The sequence below is a fragment of the Saccopteryx bilineata genome, chromosome 7 (genome assembly GCF_036850765.1).
Source record: "Saccopteryx bilineata isolate mSacBil1 chromosome 7, mSacBil1_pri_phased_curated, whole genome shotgun sequence".
Taxonomy (NCBI): Eukaryota; Metazoa; Chordata; class Mammalia; order Chiroptera; family Emballonuridae; genus Saccopteryx; species Saccopteryx bilineata.
Window position 1 is genome coordinate 88,950,744 of NC_089496.1, and position 20,959 is coordinate 88,971,702.

General features: G+C 36.7%; 1 protein-coding gene and 1 non-coding gene across 6 annotated transcripts in view; one reads left to right on the forward strand and one right to left on the reverse strand.

The window, feature by feature from the left end:
- The window catches only part of BTRC (beta-transducin repeat containing E3 ubiquitin protein ligase), a 207,707-nt gene that overhangs the window by 142,848 nt on the left and 43,900 nt on the right, over window positions 1-20,959 (forward strand). The gene's annotated exons all lie outside the window — the stretch shown is intronic.
- Window positions 10,165-10,271, reverse strand: LOC136311352 (U6 spliceosomal RNA). Its single transcript, XR_010726752.1, has one exon. It is a non-coding gene; the product is annotated as a U6 spliceosomal RNA (small nuclear RNA).

The following is a 20,959-nucleotide window of genomic DNA, read 5'->3' on the forward strand; positions in this document are numbered from 1 at the left end:
TTTTCATCCAACCGAGTGTGCATTAAATGTTATCTATCTACTTTCTTATGCCAACCCGACTCTTCGTTGTTGTTAATTTATATCAAAGCCAAGCATTTGAAATAAGAACAGAATTCTTCAGAATATCATATTGCTGTGGGTATTATTACAATAAATATTTACTTTCCGTATAAACATTTTCTTCTGAAGCAAATGCTGCCTCGTTTGACTGGAGCTATATCAATAAACTGTGGTACCTCTAATAAAGCCACTCAGTGTCTGAGTTTAACTAATGGCTGATTTTCATGGCTTTGACAGTGAGCTGTGTGCGTTATTTTCTCCTGATATTGTAAAAATAATGAGAGCAAATTAGAACAATCAGTTTACACAGATAGCTCCTGATTGGAGGCGATGGGCAATATGGCAGCAGGTAATCCATCTTCGGGCTCCTGTCACATTAACTTCAGCAGTGTGAAAAGATCAGGTGGGGGTAAGCAGGGATCCTGCCCAATCGGAACACTGAAATTAATGAGAAGAGCATTGTTCTGTGATCAACCTTTCAATTAGCGAGACTGGAAATGGAGGGAGTGATGAAAACAGCAGCACAGCCGCACAATGCCAGGCACAGGGGAAAAGTCTGTGGGTTTTTAACTTCACATTTTTCTTGCAGTATATAGACATTATGTTTCCACATTAGAGCTGGTTCACAGACTTTAAGAAATACTGCCTGCTTCCCAAAGTAGTGTCACAAATATGGTTGATGTGTTAATAATCTATAAACTATAATTCTGTCCTGGGGCATTTAGGATTTTGATCTCCAGAACACTTTCTTTGGTATTGCAAACTGGATTTTAACTTCTGAATTTTTTAAAATCAGATGATCAGAGAAATTAAATTTTAAAAAGTTCTGCCTTGTCGACCTACCACCATCCCACCCTTCCAATTTAGTTGCAAATAGCATGAGATTTTTCTGGTTTGGAGCAATTCTGTCACCTTTTGGGTTGCATAAAAGAGGAGCAAAATCCAGGCAAGTAAGCGATGACATATTTAAAGTGTGTTTGTTTCCTGGTTCTGTTCATTAGGAAATTTATTGTTGTTTTTAGTTGTTTTATTTTAATGCCATTAGTTTTTCAGTATTGGGGGCTGTGTTATTTCAGTATATTTAATTGAGAATTGAATCTCAATGACTGATGTTTATAGGAGGAAGAGGGGAGAAATCTATGCAGTAACTGTGACTAAAGGCTGATTCATCCACTTAACACTCAATTATACCAAAATTGTAACCTTGTTAATTAACCCTGTAATATGAGAAAATATGATATAAGGCTACGGAAGATATGAATGAGCCAAATTTTCACTACCAAATCAGTTTTCTGGACTTTCTTTAGCAGGCTGTAAATTAGGGAAAGTTGTGAGGCCTAATAATATATATATTATAGACTATGTAAATGAATCCAGATATCTTCCATAGATATATAAATAAACTTGTTTTCTTGATATTGACAGTTAATTGACTTAAGCATTTATTTAAAGTATTAATACATAACAATTAGTTATCAGTATCCATCTGAGTATAGGATTAGCAAGAAAGAGCCTAAAGAATAGTACAAAATATTCAGGTTAACTGTAAGATCATCTTTTCTCATCATGGTTAATAAGACTGTATATATACACACACATATATATATATATTGCTAACAGTGATTGTTGTAGCCCTAAGATACTATATTTACAAAATGCAAGTCCCTGGTATTATACCTCTGTGCAAAACTTATAAAACAGAGGCACTTTACTTCCCCCTGGTACCTATCTCTCTACGATTCTTCTCCATAAAATCTTTAGCAGACTTTTTGAATTCTGTCAGAAACCTGGTTTTTGTTTTTGTTTTTTGAGCGATAATGAGCTTTTACTGAAAATACATATTTACTGTATTTTTCGCTCCATAAGATGCATGGGCATTTCCCCCTCCACTTTTAGGGGGGGGAGTGCATCTCATGGAGTGAAAAATACGGAGTATTTAGACTAATATGTATCAGTATTTCACAATTAGTGACTTAATACTAAGTAGTCTCTAGGACTTACCCCGTCTACTCTTTAAGAGAATGGTGCTGCTATGCATATTAATACACTGCTCACAAAAATTAGGGGTTCAAGGAACGTGCAGATAGTCCAGTACTGTGTGCGTTTCACCAATGAAATAAAAGTTGGTTTTGCATCTCATTTGCATAATTGAACAACTTTCTTTGATTTGTTGTTTGCTTTTCTGATGTTCATGTTAAATTTAAAAATATCAAATGCTTTTTTTTACTGCTTCATACTCATTCTGAAATATCCCCTAATTTTTGTGAACAGTATATTTTAAAGACCACTTGTTAGAATTCTGCAGGATACTTTTTTACACTCCTTATCTGGAAGAGAGATTTTTATTCTTATAGCTTTTATGGATTTTTGTAGCTTGTCAGTCTCCTCTCTCCTAGTTTGACAGTTTCAAAAGCCTGGGCTCATAAGCTCTCTATGAATAAATATGTTCTTAGTTATATGGTATAAATAGATCACTTACAAAGCTTGTGAAACCTGAGCTCTCCTTTTGAACCTTTTAGTATCCATGAGCTCAGGATCCATACATGTTAAATTTTATTCTTGTGTCATGACTTCAGCTTATAAAGCAAATGAGCTATGAATTCAAATGTCTGTGCTCTATACCAAGTTTCATGTATTTTTTCCTTTTTTCTATGATTCTGGAATTCCATATGATATAGTGATCTTGCCAATATTTGTTATTGTTGTTACAGTTCTTTTCCAGTAAGATTTGCTTCTTAAGATCAGTGTTAAAATAGATGTCACTTTTATGAGGACGTCTTTTTTTGTTTATACTAGTAATTACACAATGTCTAACCGACTGAATGACTAAGAAACTCCTTTTTTGATTTCCTAAAGGAGCTAGAGTTACAAAGTCACCTTAAATTCTACTAGACCCAGATCTCATCAGTAGGGTTCACTTTAGAGAGCTTTTTATTAGTCTAACCCTTTGGAGTTCACCCTTACACCCTTATGTAAAGTTCTTATGTATGAAACCAGTTGAATCTCTTGAGGCTATTATAATCCTTTTAAGCCTCACCCCCCCACCCCCGCCACTTTTTTAGTTTCTTATATATGTTCCTATATAAGGAATTGAAATATGTCCACTTTCTTTTTTGTGTGTCTTCAGGATGGAAGGCCTTTTTCTTTTTTTTGAAAATACATTGATATTTTTGCCCCTGTGTTTAGGTACTGTAGTGCTACCTATGTGATGTATTTCTTTCTTTTTTTTTTTTCTTTTTTTTTTTTTTTTTTTTTTTGTATTTTTCTGAAGTTGGAAACAAGGAGGCAGTCAGACAGACTCCCGCATGCGCCCAACCAGGATCCACCCGGCATGCCCACCAGGGGGCGATGCTCTGCCCATCTGGGGCATTGCTCTGTTGCAACCAGAGCCATTCTAGCGCCTGAGGCAGAGGTCATGGAGCTGTCCCCAGCGCCCGGGCCAACTTTGCTCCAATGAAGCCTCGGCTGCGGAAGGGGACAAGAGAGACGGAGAGGAAGGAGAGGGGGAGGGGTGGAGAAGCAGATGGGCGCCTCTCCTGTGTGCCCTGGCTCTTCTCTGTGCCCTGGCCAGGAATCGAACCCGGGACTCCTGCACACCAGGCCGATGCTCTACCACTGAGCCAACCAGCCAGGGCCTATGTGATGTATTTCAATTCTTACATGAACCTGATGAAATGGATATTACTCTTATTTTACAGTAAAGGAACTTGAAGCTTAGGGAAGTTAAACCTTTTCCCAAGATTTCACATCCCTAAGTTGTAGAGTCAAGTTTTGAACTCAGATCTAACTTCAGAGTCCCCGCTCTACTACACCCTGTTACCTTTTAAGTAGTATTTAGAGGTCTCGTGTATCTCTCCTACTATTATAGTTGGTCTCACACTAAGAAGCACCTATAGCTTTTCTACATTTGAGTTCTATAGATTTTTGACATCTAGCAAATGTTATTTCTTTATTTCTAGCCCTTTCTGCAACACTCCTCTATTACTTATAAAATACCTGGTTCTGACTGAACTGATCCAAGTACTCTATTCAGAAAACTTAGCTATCCTGGGTTACCTACTCAGTAATTCTACTATGTAACTTTAAATGTTTACTCAGTAATAATCACCTACCTTATAAACATAGGCCTTAAAAGATCTAAGATGACTTTGTGGCTCTATGCTCCATTGCTTTACATATAAAATGAGTGGAACAGTATGAGTCCAGTACTGTTCAAGGTGGTGATTCATACCTTCATAATTGTTTTAGAAGTTGTTGTTGAATACAGATCTCATCCTACTGTCTGTTAAGATTTATGATATAAACATACTTGGGCAGTCCTTTTGTACCAAAGATTTATTTTTCCTGGTTAAGCTTAGTAATTAACTTTGTCAATTTAAAATATGTCCCTTAAAGCTTCAAAGCCCAGGCTCTAATTGAACTTAAGTAAAAATTTTTATAGTTTTGTGTATGCTTCTAGCTAGTTTGGTGATTGTGAAGACATGGTGAAGGTTAATAGGTGGATGCTGAGATCCTCTGTATCAGACAGCAGAGAGGAGGCTTGGGACAGGAGTTAAATGGTTAAGAAGAAATAGGTTCAGCAAAGGCAAAGGAAAACAAAAAGCAAACAGACCTTAATGAGAGAGAGAGTAAAAATCTCCCTGTATATTCTCTAATGTAAAGAATAGAAGTTTTTGATAGTTGAGGTTAACATAAATGTCATGCTCAAGCTTGTAAAAATATATATTCAAATTTGCTTACATGAAGCACTAAGACCATGACAAACAGGAATGTTGAAATATTCTAAAAGAATGAACATAAACTTAATTATGTTTATACTTCAGACATCACTTCTTTAACTTTATCCACATTTTTAGAATATTTAATAGCATTAGTAATTTAATTATAAAGTTATTTTTAAATCTGAGAGCAAGCCAAAAGGGAAATATAGAGAGAAAACCATGTTTAAAAAGAGATGGTTCCTACAGTGTTAACTATGGAGTGTGTAGCGTGACTCTGTAATGGAATATCATGGCAGGGGGTATAATACTGTAAATAAGATGAATATGCCACTTGTGGATTAATGGGCAACCTAAAGAGTGTCTTTATTTACATCGATGTTTGAGGTTCGTTTTCAGTTTGTGTGTTTTCTCTTATTGTGATTAGAGTACTTATAAACCTGATAGTTTAATTAGAGAACTTTTGAAAAATTGTTTCCTTTAATCCTGATATTAATACGCATATACACACACACAGGTGTTTATATGATATTTTGGTAGGATTAATATAGTATCATCTTAGCCTTTAAAATTGATAAGTTAAAGGAGTTTTCTTTTAACTTTTTCTTTGGGTAACACTTAAGGGTTCTGAAGTTAAATCCAAGAAATATAGCTCTTTTATATTTTGTTATAAATGATAAGGAGTAGGTGTAGATACCAGATGTATCCAGATGACAATAGATTCTGTTTGCAGTGATATAGTGTTGTGGCTATGGGATGCTTTTCAAAGGTTTGATTACAAAGTAATGTAAACTTGAATACATGCAGCCTGGAGTCACCGTCTCATTATAACATGAAAACATGCAAGAAGCATAGATTCTAAATGAGAGCTTTATGTAACTGTTATTTTTAGTCAATTATTTGGGTTGCTGTTGATTGTCAATTAATACTATTATTGATGCTCTTGAAACTTCAGAAGTTTGTAATTGAGACTATTACTTACTCCTTGCTTTCTCTCAATTGAAAATGTTTGATAAAGTTACTTTAAAAAGGCAAATTGTATGCAAAAGGTAGACCCTCAGATTATATTTGTTGAGTCTGATTGACTTGAAAACAAACAAAAAAATTTGAAATATGTTTATAGTATTAAAATCCAGAGATTGTGTCATCAAATAAGGGGTGTTTTTTTTTTCCTTTTAAGTGAGATGACAGCATGTCTTTTTTTAATTCTTTTTTTAATTCATTTTAGAGAAGAGAGAGAAAGGGAGAGAGAGAGAGAGGGAGAGAGAGAGGAGAGAGAGAGACAGAGAGAGAGGAGAGAGAGACAGAGAGAGAAGGTGGGGAGGAGCTGGAAGCATCAACTCCCATATCTGCCTTGACCAGGCAAGCCCAGGGTTTCTAACCAGCGACCTCAGCATTTCCAGGTCGACGTTTTATCCACTGCACTACCACAGGTCAGGCTGGGCCAAGGGTTTTTATATACTGTATACACTCTCACTTGAATCCTCACAGTCTTATTGAGCCATAACCCCATTTTACGTACAAATAAAATAGAACTCAGATCATGCAATTTACCCAAGGTATGTTGCAGAACTGGAATTTGAACCCAGACTGGCCCAATGGCCTGTGCTTTCAGCCACTGTGTTTTGTAAATTTTAGTACATAGAAATTATGGTAGATGTAGCAAATAGGAGATTATTTACAGAATTCTCTATGGTGCCTATGATATGGTAACAATTTATTAACACATAGCCAGAATTTGAAAAATATGGAAGTATGCAAATTGGTTATATAAAATCATGATCTAATAATACATTTAGGTTTTTATTCTTCTTTTGCATACACAAGATTTTCCTTTTCTGCATTCCATGAGAGATGATAAAAATCAAAAATACCTCAATTAGCAACCACAAACAAGTAAAACTGTTAATTGAACCTTGTAATCTCCTCTGCTGTCTGTAAGGCTTTTCTTTTCAGGCTTTGATTGTGTGTAATAAAACTGTTGCTTAATTAATGCCAGGGTTCTGAAGCCTTAGGATACCACAGAATAGAGTGAAATGGAGAAACCAAAGGCAGCTTCAAATAGCTTTTCTGTCATGTTAATTTAGATCTGTCATTCTTGTTCTAGTTCATGATATACGGCTCCCAGCAGAGACTAGGTGAATTGAAAAAGAAGCAGTAGTGAATCCCGTTTTAGGAAAAACACAACTCATGATTGAGGCTCTCAGTAGGTTAATGAATAACTGTTATCAGACAATATTTCATTTCCTAGTTTGAGCTGCCCTTGGAATGAATGTGGCCATGTTAATGTGACCAGCAGACATGGTGCAAACCCAAACTAAGTGGTGGCTTGGCATCATGGTTTAGTGGTAGGTGCAGGAAAGATCCAGGGCTGACCTTCATGGAGCACTACTGCCTTTGGCAGAGGGGTGCTTGTGTGTAACCAGAGCACAAGAGAGGGCCTTGTACTGAGTTGTATTAATCACCATTTAGAATGCTAAAAAAAAAAAGCAACAACAAAAATTTCCTTGGAAACTGCTAAAGTTTTCTTTAACTATGGACACACTTTTTGAGGGATCTCCATGCTAAAAACAAGTTGATAGGAAATGTTTGTTTCATATTATAACTCAAATTATTTCTGAATTTTAGAATGCAGAATAGTGAATAACATGTAATAGTCTTCACTAAAATGAATTTACTTTTAAGGTGGCTCTACATTCTCTTCTTTTTCATTCTCATTCTCTCTCCTTGATTCAAGAAGCTCATTAATTATAACTAGTTTTATAGTTCTATTACTTTTAACAAGAATTTTGAAAAACAGTATTTCTTTCAGGGTGGGGAAGAATGCAAAATGAAGCCCCTTTTATTTCTGGCTACATTCCTTGATGGTTGTATTACAGTCTTTGAACTTTTAGAGCGTGCTCAAATTCTGCCTGGAGTACACAGGATTACAACATCATATCTAAATTATACTGTGTGGCTATATCCAAACATGAAATAGACATTGCTGAGTGGAAGCATTGATATCATAATTTCAAATGGTTAAGGTGTCAGTGGAGAAGGGAGTTTACAAGCATGGGAAAAAAATACAGGCTTCAATCTGAATAGGTTTCTATTGTCCAGGGGGTTATTTAATGCTAATAAATACTTGTTTAGAATGGCTGGAACTAGGTTAAGTGTTTATAGCCAAACCTTTCTCTTCTCCACCGAAGAGCAAGGTTCTCCTAACACTGACCTATTTTGTTCTTATCCAGTACTGTAGGGACAATGGTTATGCAGCCATGGAAAGAAAAATAGATGAAGATCAGAAAAATTTTTCTGTAGGAAGTGCTTGGTAGCATGTTCCTTTGTTGGTGAGACACAATGTTGCCACAAATCATGTATAAATATTCTAAATTCTTTAATATTATAACAGTTGTAACCATTTTTAAGCATCCTTTCTAAGTAGATATTTCTCTCCTGGCTTTCTGTATTGTGAACTTTATAAAACTGGCTTAGGCAGCCTATTAATTATTCATACCATAGCAACAATTAAAGCAAATTAAAAATAAAAATCGCCATATTGCATTTAACCGTGGGCAGCACCAAAATGTGTCAGCTCTGTAAGAGCCTGTGGTGTTTCCTTAGTTAAAAGTGCTAGAGGGAGCTCTAACCTTGTTCAGCGTAGTGGCATATGGGAACAATTGTCTGTATGTGGCCTTAGGGTTGCAATTGAAGACAGAGGCTAACGCTGTTCCATGGCAGAAATTTAAATCTTTTTTATTAGAACTTCCTGTTTCTTTTATATCAGAAAATAAGGATTAGGGCTATCTATCTATTACCAAACAGGACTTTATTCACCCTTCTCTCTCTTTCTATGAATACTCTTTCTACTACAGTATTCAGAAGACCCTCAGTTTGACTCAATAAATTTTCAAAAAGTGATGCCAAGATTCTTTTTAAAAGAAAGAGGAAAGTAAAGTAAAAGAACATTCCAGAAGCCTAATCCTGCCCTCTTTGTCACTCCCCTTCCAAGGGTGGTAACCATTACCTCACTTCTAACATCATACATTAGTTTTGCCTGTTTTGGACCTTGTATAAGTGGAATCATACAGTGCATCATTTACTGTTTGACTTATATCACTCAACATAATTGTTGAGAGTCATATTGTTGTATATAGTTGTAACATTTTTATTCTCATTGATGTGCAGTATTTCATTGTGTAACTATACCAGATTTATTCATTTTACTGCTGATGAATATTTGAGTTGCTCTCAGATTTTTTTTTTTTTTTTCATTTTTCTGAAGCTGGAAACAGGGAGAGACAATCAGACAGACTCCCACATGCGCCCAACCGGGATCCACCCGGAACGCCCACCATGGGGCGATGCTCTGCCCATCCTGGGCGTCGCCATGTTGCGACCAGAGCCACTCTAGCGCCTGAGGCAGAGGCCACAGAGCCATCCCCAGCGCCCGGGCCATCTTTGCTCCAATGGAGCCTTGGCTGCGGGAGGGGAAGAGAGAGACAGAGAGGAAAGCGCGGCGGAGGGGTGGAGAAGCAAATGGGCGCTTCTCCTGTGTGCCCTGGCCGGGAATCGGACCCGGGTCCTCCGCACGCTAGGCCGACGCTCTACCGCTGAGCCAACCGGCCAGGGCGCTCTCAGATTTTGATAACTACAAAATATTATTTATATATATATATATATATATATATATATATATATATATATATATATATATATATATTATATATATGTATATGTATATATCTTCCCCCCCCCCCCGTGTGTGAATATGTATAATGAATACACATATTCTGTGTAACTAGAAAGAGAACTGGAATTGCCAAACTGGTGATATCAATTTACTGTATTTTCCCCATGTATAAGATGCACCCTTTTTCAAAAAATTTGGGGTCAAATTTAAAAACTGGGTACATCTTATACAGTGGTTGTGGCATTTCAAAGGCTATAGATGGAACTGAGGACAAGGCAGTATATATGAAGACAGTGATTCGTCATCAGACACAGATGAAGACAAGCTAATGGATGAGAGTTTTGACAGTAATGAGGACTTGTATGAATTTTATGATGAATAAAACTTGAGTTCAATAATTATGTAATACTTTTTTTTTTCTTCAAATTTTGGGCCCCAAAATTAAGGTGCATCTTATCTACGGGGAAATATTTATACGTTATACTCTTAGAGCAGTGAATGAGAGTTCCATTTTTCCTTCATTAACCAATTTTTGTCTAGCTTTTTATTGTACTATTCTGGTATTGTATAACAGCAGTATCACATTATAGGGTGTTTTTTAACATATAACAAAATTTAGGGTTTTTTTACATTTAAAGTCTTAACCATTCTTGAGTGTACAATTCAATAATGTTAATACATTTACATTGTTATCGCTTGTTTTTGTTGTTTTTTATTATGAAAAGCTTAACAGATTTATATGTCATCTTTATGCAGAGGCCTTGTTAATGTTCTCTGTATTGTTCCAATTTTAGTTTGTTTGCTGCTAAAGTGAGCAGGTTATTACTTGTTTTTAATCTAAATTTTTCTTAACACCTAAAATTGAGCATCTTTTTATATGTCGATTGAACATTTAAATGTGAAGTGCCTGGCCTGACCTGTGGTGGCGCAGTGGATAAAGTGTTGACCTGGAAATGCTGAGGTCGCCGGTTCAAAACCCTGGGCTTGCTTGGTCAAGGCACATATGGGAGTTGATGCTTCCAGCTCCTCCCTCCTTCTCTCTCTCTCTCTCTCACTCTCTTCTCCCTCTCTGTCTCTCTTTCCTCTCTAAAAATGAATAAATAAAATAAAATAAAAATAAAATAAAATAAATGTGAAGTGCCAGCCTGACCTGTAGTGGCACATTGGGTAAAGCATTCAACCTGGAACGCTGAGGTCGCAGGTTCAAAACCGTGGACTTGCTGGGTCAAGGCACATAAGGGAAGCAACTATGACTTGATGCTCTTTGCTCCTCCTGCTCCCTGCCTTTATCTCTCTCTCTCTCTCTCTCTCTTTCTTTCTCCCTCCCTTCTTCCCTCTCTTCCTCTTTCCCCCCTCTCCCCCTCTCTCCACTTTCTAAAAAAAAATCAATTTTTTTTTAAAGGTGAAGTGCCTGTTCAAGTCTTTCCCATTTTTCTACTGGGTTTTACGTATTTTTTTCTTCCTAAATTTTATTATTTAAACCTTTTACATTTAGATCTAAAATCCATTTTTTTAAAATGTTATTTTATTGATTTGAGAGAAAGAGAGACAGAGACAGGAACATCACTCTGTTCCTCTATGTGCCCTGACCGGGGATTGAACCAGTGACCTCTGCTTCAGGATGATGCTCTAACCAACCGAGCCATCCGGCCAGAGCTAAAATCCATTTAATTTTTGTGTGCAGTAATAGGTACAGCTGATATTTTTTTTAATATCATATGCAGTTGATCCAGCACCATTTATTAAGATACCCGCTGTGCTAGATTGCTTTCTTTTTAAAAAAATAAAATTTATTGGGGTGACATTGGTTAATAGGATCATATAGGTTTCAAGTTTACATTTCTATGATACATGATCTCCATATTGCATTGTGTGTCCATCACCCAAAGTCACGTCATCTTCTGTCACCATATATTTGGCCCCCTTTAACCCCCCCCATCTCCTTCCTCTGGTAACCACTATACTCTTATTTGTGTCTATGAGCCTCAGTTTTAAAGATTTTATTTATTGATTTTTAGAGAAAGAGAGGGCAAGAAACATCAGCTTGTAGTTGCTTCACTTTAGTTGTTCATTGATTGTTTCTTGTATGTGCCTTGACCAGGCAAGCCCAGGCTTTGAATCAGTGACCTTAGCATTCCAAGTCAGTGCTCTATCCACTGCGCCACCACAGGTCAGGCTGTGAGTCTCAGTTTTATATCCCACATGTTAATGAAATCATATAGTTCTTAGCTTTTCCTGACTGACTTATTTCACCTAGCATAATATTCTCAAGGTGATAAGCAGTTGACCCAGTACCATTTATTTAAAAATATTTATTTCCCTCTGTACTGTATTGTTTTCTTTGTCATAAATTACATTTACATGACTGTATATGGATTTTTGTCAAATCTTGACCTCTGATGGTAAACCCTCTAGTTTTGTTGTTATGCTTTAATATTACCTTGGTTATTCTTGGCTATTTGCATTTCCATATAAAATTTAGAGTCAACTTGCCAATATTTACCATCTGTGACCTTTGTACCGCCTCATATAGCACTTGCACATAGAAAGTTCTCAATATATTTGTTTAAATGAGGTAACTCAGTGCACACAGAAGTTCCTTAACTGTAATTTACTCTGATTTCACCCAGAGCCTTAGAGGCTGGCTTACTGGGCTGCTCTTTCCATCTAATCACATTTTACATTATTTTTTTCTTTCTTCACAGTTCTATCACCAGTCACATCAGCTAATGGTGGCCAGACAAGTTAGCTAATTTTAAAATATTTTAATCCTAATTCCCCTTCCTGGAGAATTTGGTATGGAGTTTCAGTTCAAACTTCAGTTTCAGAGTTTGGTGGGCATGTCCTGATACAACCTGAGTTGCTGCAATGGTTTCTACATATAGCAAACAATAATAGGTCCTTTATTGAGCATTTATGTGCCAGACTTAATGTGCTTAATATTTTATACATAATCTCCTGTATTTCTTTAACAACCCTGGGAAATAGGTGGTACTATCCCACTTTTCATGTGAAAAAATATTGAGGCTTACAGAGAAGAACTAGCTTACTCAAGCCTACCTAGTTTGTACATTGCAGACACAGGGCTTGACCTAGGCTTGGCTGGCACTATGTAGTGTGCTTCCTTTAAAACAGGGGTCTCAAACTCAACTCAGCATGTGGGCCGCAGAGCAAGATCACAGTCGTTCGGCGGGCCGCACTAGGTCTACAAAAGGCAACTGTTACGCAACACTTTTCTCACTGCAGTTGAAAACAAAAAAAAATCAGTACAACAAGCACAATCGTACATGCAGTTTACTCAGTGTCACAAAACAACCAGAAACTGTAGTTCGCATCACAACTGCTGTTAACTAAGCTAATATCTAGCTAGGATGCTAGAGAAATGAAAAATACAAGTAGGCCCCTAGGCTTACTTAATTTTATCCAAAATATTTTGAACTTCGTGGATTAGTCTGCGGGCCACACAAAATTAGTCGCGGGCCGCGAGTTTGAGACCCCTGTTTTAAAATAATAATTTATTTTTACTTTATAAGTAATGCCCAGCCTCCTTGCTACTATCCCTAGAACTGTCCTCCAGAAAGTCCGTCTCTGTCTTCCAACTCACCCCAACCTACCCTATCACTGCTACTGTCTTAGTCCAAGTCCATTCTGATAATCAGCCCACTCTTCCAGCTTTACTCACTTACAATATAGGCCCTTTAGATTGCTCACTATCAAAAAATGCCATCACCATGGAAATTGATACCACAAATTCTGTTTGTATCTTTCAATGAAACTTGATCTTTCAAATGGAAATTGAGTTCCAGTTCTTTCCAATTCTTTCCACAATCATTTCTTATAGGAGCTAATATGCCACCTTAATCTTGAGAACACCTGTTGACCTTTGGAATCTGAAAGAATAAAATGTCTCTAAGATATAGCAAGCTATGGGCTGTACTGCTGAAAATTCAACTGTCAGAGAACAGCAGCCATCTAAATGATCGTGACCACTATAACCTTGATAAAGCGTTCAGAGGATCCCAGTAGGCTTTCATAACTATTTGCAGATTCTTCATGTAGCCCTGCTGCTTTGATTTGGCCCTAAATAAAACAAGTTCGTATATTAAATTGATATAATTTTTTATGCCATCACATGAAGTAAAGGGATTTTTAATAAACAGATTCATTTATTGACAGTTTTTTAGAAAATCTTCTCTTAAATACCAGGAACTATAAAGAGAGATAGGTGGGGAAATAAGAGAGTAAAGAGAAAGAAATGAGACAAATTGAGACACAAGAAGACATTGTTAGGTCTTCAGATTCTAGTGTAAGCCCTGAGAAAGGTTAACACTTAAAATGTTTTAAATTCTTAATTATGGGATATTTTAGCATGCAGAAAAAATCAGAATAATAATGTTACCTACGTACCTGTCACTCAGAATGATAGCATTTTTTTGCATAAAAAACTCAATTGTTGCAAAAAAAAACCTTGACTTATTCTTGGCATTTTGCCCAAATAATATTATGAAAAATATTTCTCTTTTTACTTGACAAATATCCTTAAATTCTAACATGCTGGTTTCTTAGTAAGAAAATGTAAAGGCTAAGTCTCTATTTTTAAATTTTTTGCTCAGCTCTTTTAATACACCATAGAACTGAATCATAGACTCCAAATATAAAAGCCAGACTGAACCTCAGGTGATCCTGTTCACCCACTCATTTTACATTTGACATCCTGTAGTAATAGAGACCTGCCAAGATCACATAGCTAATTAGTGATAGGTTTGGGTCATAATGCTGCCTCATTTTTGTTGTAGGGCTATTTACATGTGTGTCAACTATAAGAAAACATTTTATGAGGGTTTGTTTCCAAAGCATCAAATTTCAGTATATATTCCTTAAACAGAAAATAGAAACAGTAACTTCAGAACATTGGACTCAGAAAAATTTCATGGGGAAAAATTGCTACCTTTGATTTTCATATTTATAGTGCTCTATGTGAGCTGAAGCCATGCCCAAGTGAAGTAGAAAGGTTGGGTGGTAAATAAGGCAATGTCTTTATAGAAACCATTTCATGCTTTTAGGAAAGCCAGGTTCTACCAAGGAAGAATACAATTCCTATTTCTAAATCAAGTGCATTATGGAAGTAACTGTCTTCCTGATTTTCATATTTTTCTCCTACCTTGATCCTGGAAAACAAAATTTTTTGTGACCTTCTAGATTCAGTCTTTCCTCAGAAACACCTAAAACCTGCAGTTTATGGCCCATGGAACCCCATAAAAATAGTGCCATGTGAGGGAAATGTAAATAACCTTCAGACAAAATCACAAGTTAATGGGTTTTGGGTTTTTTTTGCTGGTTTGTTTTTTTTGTTTGTTTTTGTTTTTTTGTATTTTTCTGAAGTTGGAAATGGGGAGGCAGTCAGACAGACTCCCGCATGCACCCTACCAGTATCCACCCGACATGCCCACCAGGGGACGACGCTCTGCCCATCTGGGGCATTGCTCTGTTGCAACCAGGGCCATTCTAGCGCCTGAGGCAGAGGCCATGTAGCCATCCTCAGCACCCTGGCCAAACTTGCTCCAACGGAGCCTTGGCTGTGGTAGGGGAAGAGAGAGACAGAGAGGAAGGAGAGGGAGAGGGGTGGAGAAGCAGATGGGCGCCTCTCCTGTGTGCCCTGGCCGGGAATCAGACCCGGGACTCCTGCACGCCAGGCCTTTGCTCTACCACTGAGCCAACCGGCCAGGGCCCTTTTTGCTGGTTTTGAGAGAAAGGAGGGTGGGTTCTGATGCTAGAATTTTTAGTCTGGTTTCTGCCCTAGCTTTGTCTTTGCTGATTACTAAAATAAAGTACTGTACAGAGTCTAAAGCAGAGGTTCTCAAGCCATCGGAAATATATATTTTATTTAAAAATGTATTGTATAATAAATATGTATTTTCCAATGGCTTTAGGCGACCCCTGTGTTTTGCGACCGACAGGTTGAGAACCGCTGGTCTAAAGGAAGCTAAATGTACCCTGTACCCTATAGGATGTTAGCTCTTTGGTAGAAACCAGTAATACATTGAAAGTCTTGTTACCACTCTTGTATTTTCTTTACTTTCTTCCTTTAATAAAGTTGAGTTGTGTGGGAATATGTTTTGGCAGTTGCTCTGAAAGATTGAAAGTGAAAAAAAAAACTGACGTTCAAATGTCTTTTATTCCATATTGTGGAATATATTTTTAAGTCTTTCTTTTGCTCCAGTTGTTAAAGGTCAATAATCATTCCTTTTGGAAGTTCCATTCTACTTTGTTTATTAAATTTTGCATGGTAATACTTTACATATTTTATTACTACATAAAAGTAGTCAAACTAACCTTAGAAAACAATGGATTAAAGGTTACCAAGTTAGGGTACTATGGACAAAGTCTCGGTGTAGTGGTAGTATCATTCTTGTTGATGAGAGAAGGGGACTCAGTTATGTTTATACCATAAGGCAATTTACCACTGCACTCCCCAAAAGCATTAGTTTGGGATTAAAAATTCATTTCACCAATTTTTGAGCTCCTGTTGCAAAGATATATCATTATCTCTGTCCTTCAAACTTTGTTATTTATTTATTTATCTTGAGAGAGAGAGAGAGAGGGAGGGAGAAAGGGCGAGAGATGAAAAGCATCATCTCGTAGTTGCAGCACTTCAGTTCATTGATTGCTTCTCATGTGTGCCTTGACCAGGGGGCTTAAGCAGACCCAGTGACCCCTTGCGGAAGCCAGTGACCTTGGGCTCAAGCCAGAGACCTTGGGCTTTAAGCCAGCAACCATAGGGTCATGTTGATGATCCCATGCTCAAGCCAGCAACCTCGTGCTCAAGCTGGTGACCTCGGGGTTTCAAACCTGGACTTCAGCGTCCCAGGTAGATGCTCTATCCACTGTGCCACCACCAGTCAAGTGGTCCTTCAGAGCTTAAAAGTAAAGGTTTCTAGACGTAAAATTATTATAAAAGCAAAGAAGATTATATTTAATAAAGTATTAAGCTAATTATTATTAACAGCTATGTATATTACGTTCTTTCTAGTTAAAAGCATTATGACAGCTAATGCCCCTTACTAGGTGCCTTTACATGTGTTACCTTATTTTTATCCCAACATTACCCCTTCCTGGTAAGTACTGTAAGAATCGCCATTTGATAGATGAGGAAATTGAGGCAGAGAGAAGTTAAGTAACTTAGCCAAGATCACGCATCAAGTAAATGATAGAGCTGGGAAAGAATCGTTTCCAAATTACAGTTTTTTTTATGATGTTCTATTACATACACATAACTGCTTCAGAAGAACATTTGAACTGTCTTCACTGTAGCACTTGTGGTCTTGGTGCTCACATACACTGCTTTTGGCTATAGGAAATGTATTTATCCATCCTTGCGAAGCTGTCCTGTAGGTCTTCTACGTTTAGTCTTAGTCATTGACCTGGAGCTTCATTGTCATTAAAAAGAAAAAGGGCCAGAATTTTATTTTAGAAAAATTGTAAACTTTATGTAGCAATTGCATTTTGAAATTTTGTCTGAATGCAAGTAACTTAAAAGTGCATCTGAGCAAATTATTTTGATTACCTCTGCCAAAAAAAAACCACACAAAAAAAACAGACACTGCATCCAAACTAAGCCTTTTCCTGGATAAATTAAGAAAACAATTACCCAACTATTCCAGAGAGAAATGTCTTTAGTCCCTCGATGCTCTAAGGGTTATTAAAGTTTTACCTGCAGATAACCAAGACTTCCAGAAGTTACAAGTCATTTACTTCATTCACTGCAGCTAAGAGAGGCCTCTGCTGCTGCCTCATAGGATTATTTCTTGCTGCATTTAACATGCATTAACAAGCATTTGGAAAGAGTTGAATTTCTTCTAGAAAGCTGAGTTGGCTTCTTGAGATCCTATTCCCAAAACCTTGTATTTTTCTAATCCAGGTGTTAGATATAGCTTCTCAAAGACATTCTTCAAGAGCAAGTTTTACCAAGTCATTGAGACATTTTTATTAGACACAAAATGTAAGAATGAGAGCACAAAGAGGAGAGGGTAGTTTTTCCTCTTTATTAAAAACTGGCAATATTTTTTTCCATTTTTTAATTGTGCTTTATGTCTCTTGTGTTTTCCTCTTGACAGCCAGTGCCTCCATAATTTCCTGTTATTTATGGTAGAACTTAACTTTCTGATGCTAAAATAAAGGGAGGATGTGAGGGAAAATCAAGGAGAAGACTCTTAGTTTAAACTTTCTCCAATGCAAATTTTTATTTTGGTAATATTAACATTATTTAACATTCAGATGAGCAGGCTCTGTCTTAAGCCATGACACAAATTCTTCGAAAATAGTTCTTCATCTCCTCTCCCTTTTGATGTTTATTGTTTATTGTGTGAGATATGACCTGTTTGTCCAACAAGCATATTGTTTTTCTTGGAGTAGGTGAACTTAGTAATGCTAGGTTCGTTTTGCATTTGGTATTATTTATTCTTTTTCCCCTTGTCTCTCTTCACTTCACCCTTACTCCGCCCATCTCTTTCCTAGCCCCTCATCTCTCTCCCCTTTGCCTTCTCTCCCTACCGCCATTTACCCTTCCCGTCTTTCCCATCTCTTTCCTATCCCCACCTTGGGTCCCCACTCTCTCCTTCACCCAGAAGACACAGAAATATCCTCTCCCCATACATCAAATATGTGACTAATGATTTATTTAAAGACCAGAAAGATATATACCCACCAACATGTGAACATTGTTTATTTGTTGATGATGGAAATTATGGGCAATTTTTAGGTTCTTTGTGCTTCTGTGTTTTTTATATTTTCTAAAATGTGCCTATTATATCAATAAGTGCTGTTTCTAAAAGTCATTTGATTTTTTTCTGTTCCTGACCCCAATAGATTTTTATTTAATAAAATTAAAAACAAAACAAAATGAGAAATAAGATTTGATCCTCCAGTGAATATGAATTTGGTTTGCCATTTTGATATTCAGTTTTCCAAATCCTTTCAACTTTCAGAACGATGGCCTCTTGGACGTCAGCTGTTGGTGCTCTCACAGCATATAATGAACATTAAATACAGACTCACAAATTAGGCTTAAAATCTTAGGTCCTGTAAGACATTTTTTGCTGTTTTCTACCCTCACCAAAATTAGTTCATGTTTTGTTTTTTGTATTATTTCTATACTATGAAGGGTGGTCAGTGTAGCAGACTTGGCAATTGACACACAGATTTGTTTTCAGCCCTTTTAATCAGTCTTGGGAGAGTAGAGGGGACTGGCATTGGTGGGCAGCCATTCTGTTATTGTTAAACCTTGTCTATTGTCCTTGGTGCTGTTGTTTATAAAAACGCATAAAATTCATTCTGTCCTAAGCCATGACACAAACTCTTCGACACTTAAATATTAAAACTCCAAGGTTAGATTCGAGTTTGACCAAAAGAAGAACTTCTTGACTATTTCCTTCTCGTTTGACTATCTTGAGTGTGGAGGTGAATGTAAGACTAGATAACGTGTGCTAAGCATTTCCTAGCTATAGGGTATTTGGTTCAGAAAGAGTTAAATGTTGTAGTTAGGGAATGGTTTTCTAACTGCAGGGGTTTTTGAAAAGAGATCTAGGAATTCTGTAGTTAATTGAATTCTTCAGGCATGAACTTATGGTCGTTGAAAAAATTTGAGTGATCCACATTCTCTTGCTTTGCTACTAGATATAGTTCATATAGTATTCTAGAAGTCCAAATTTTTTAAAAGAAGTTTTATGCCTATTTAAGCTGGTTGGACATTTTATATGATAAACATAACATTTGAAAAGATTTTACATAATATATTATTTCCTTGTTTTGCTCTTCTCTCTGTCTTTTTCTTTTCTTCTTTCCTCACTTCCCCAGATCTACATTACTGGTACATTTTCCCATTTTTCCCCATCTTGTGAGCAAAGTTTTAACAGTACATAGAAAGTTAACTGCCTGGAGTCTTTTAAATATAAGTAACACGCAACCAGTAATAAGCTGTCGGTTGTTTTTTTGCTGCCTGCAAAGAAACATAAACACAGTGCTCATTTCTGGCAGGTTTTTACTGTCAGAGTTTCTCCTATTATATTTATCTTACAATTTGCCAGGGGGTGAAGTTATTAAGTTTTAGCAGCAGCCATCGATCAAGTTCACAAGTTAACACGATAAAGGCTCTGTGCCGCTCCGATCCGGGGAAATGATGATCCTCACTCGGTAATTAACTAAATGAGAAAGTTAAATCTTACTTGAGAGCTGGGAGAGATGAAAGAGAGGTGTTTGTCAGTTTCTCAGTGGAAATTAGAAGCAGTTTTCTGCAATTCCCTAAGCTGCTGCTCTGTCATATTTTACATAAGCACTGGGAAAACGTCTTGTAATTAGTGCTGTCATGGAGGATTTTTTTTTGCTGAAGGATGTTGGAATAATTCATTAGATTATCAAGAAAGGCTTGTGTCCTGAAATGATTAGCACAGTGAAATTTAAACCATTAACGATAACAAGTTTAGAGCTTGCTGCAGTGCAGAGGCACCCGGGGTATGTCTGAGCCTATTTCAATCATTTCTTATAATTAAACATTATGTCCTTTTTTTCCCCCATTACTAAGTCCCATCCAAAAATTCTTTTAAGGTGGCACTGTCTACATCAGTGGTTTTACCAGCCTTGGACGTGTGTATAGTTAGTAGCTATAATAATGCAGCAGTAAATTACACTGCTGTGAGTTTCTTGGTTTAGAACAAAAGAACCTATAGCTCTGGAAGTGATAAAATTGCATGAAGAAACCCACTACAGAAACAAGAGCCTCAGTTTTAAAACCTAAAAAATGTCAAGTGATTATCCTCTCCCTTTAACTACCTCAAAAATACAGAAATAATCAAAGTGGCTTGGCTTTGCTTTGCTTTTGGTGAATTTTTTTTGTATTACTTTCCCTATAATTAGTAAATAGAAAAAAATATTGGCAAATGTCCTGTCTTCAAATAATCATTTATACCAGTACTTTTGTGTATTCATTTCCTAGTGAGTTTTATTTCAGAGACGTGATTGCACGCTTTTTCTTATTGATTATTAAAATCCCCTCATTAAAAGATGATCAGTTCATAATGTGAACTTTTCTTCTGCTGACAAATCTGCCCCTTCCTGTCTTCCATGTTCACTAATCAGATATGACATATTTATGAGTTCACCTAATACATAATCATATTTAGTAGAAGCTGTTAAAATATTAATGCAATAATCCCATTGTGAAGTGTGAGTTTACTCCTGTTGAAATGTTTATCCTATTCTCTATGTGCAGCCACCATTTTCTTTTCATTCGGACTCTCACCCCAAAAAGAGAATGGACTACTTTTTTGGTCATTGAAAGCTTTCAAGGTTTTTTTTTTTTTTTTTTAAAGAACTGAAAACTGGAATGTTAAAAGTTATGTCCCACTTTTGAGCATTCATTACCTTTTACTCTCCATGTTCAATTTATGGCCAGATTTCTTTTGTTTCTTTTGAAATCCCCTCATTAAAAGATACTCAAGTGCCAATGGTCTCT